Source organism: Corvus brachyrhynchos, unplaced genomic scaffold (genome assembly GCF_000691975.1).
Source record: "Corvus brachyrhynchos isolate BGI_N302 unplaced genomic scaffold, ASM69197v1 scaffold115, whole genome shotgun sequence".
Classification (NCBI taxonomy): Eukaryota; Metazoa; Chordata; class Aves; order Passeriformes; family Corvidae; genus Corvus; species Corvus brachyrhynchos.
Window position 1 is genome coordinate 11,316,613 of NW_008239553.1, and position 801 is coordinate 11,317,413.

The window sequence follows — 801 nt, forward strand, 5'->3', positions numbered from 1 at the left end:
ATTTTTAAAAATCCATCTTGCAGAGAAGAACTGTGTAATTGCATTTACTAAACACTGAAGAATAACTTAACTCTAGATTTTCTGTATAAGTGGGAAGACATCAGGTGTTGTCAGGGTGCTTGGGATTCTCATTTGGTATCAGTGGGTATGTGAAGATACTCTGAATATAGTTCAAACTTCCTTCAAACTGGGAGCTTTGAACCAAAGCTTTTAATTCAAGCTCATTTTTGCATATATATTTTTAAAGTACCACCAAATTATTAGAGGGTAAACAAAAAGGCCAGTCTATTCCCAGTCTTTAAGAAGCAATGGAAAGTATTCTGCTTTTCATTGTTACGATTCATTGTTACGATGAAGCATGAACAGAGATTTTTCATTTCCAGGTTCACCACTGAAATTCAAATGAGGATGAAAAAAAAAAAAGAATGAAGTGAAACGTAAAGAAAATCTCCCAGTAATATTACCAAGTGCAAACAAATTCTATTGACAAGATCTGGTGTCTCCACAAGCTGTGAAAACCCTGGTAGCAGGGAGAAGGAATTAGGATTTTCAGGACCAAGCAGCTACATGCTGATTGCAAGAGTGAGAAGTAAATTCTGTTAATTTTTAACAAAGGCATTCAGCAGGGATACACCCATGACAACCTCGTGCAGAAACCATCTAACGCCCGCGCTTAAGTTCGGCTCGATTATGGAAGACCATGGCCTGACAGAAGACAGAGACTGTGGCTGGTTTCCGGCGCAGGCCCGCGCTCCGGGTACACGGGGCAGGGACGGTCCCCGCGGGGGCGGAGGGACACCG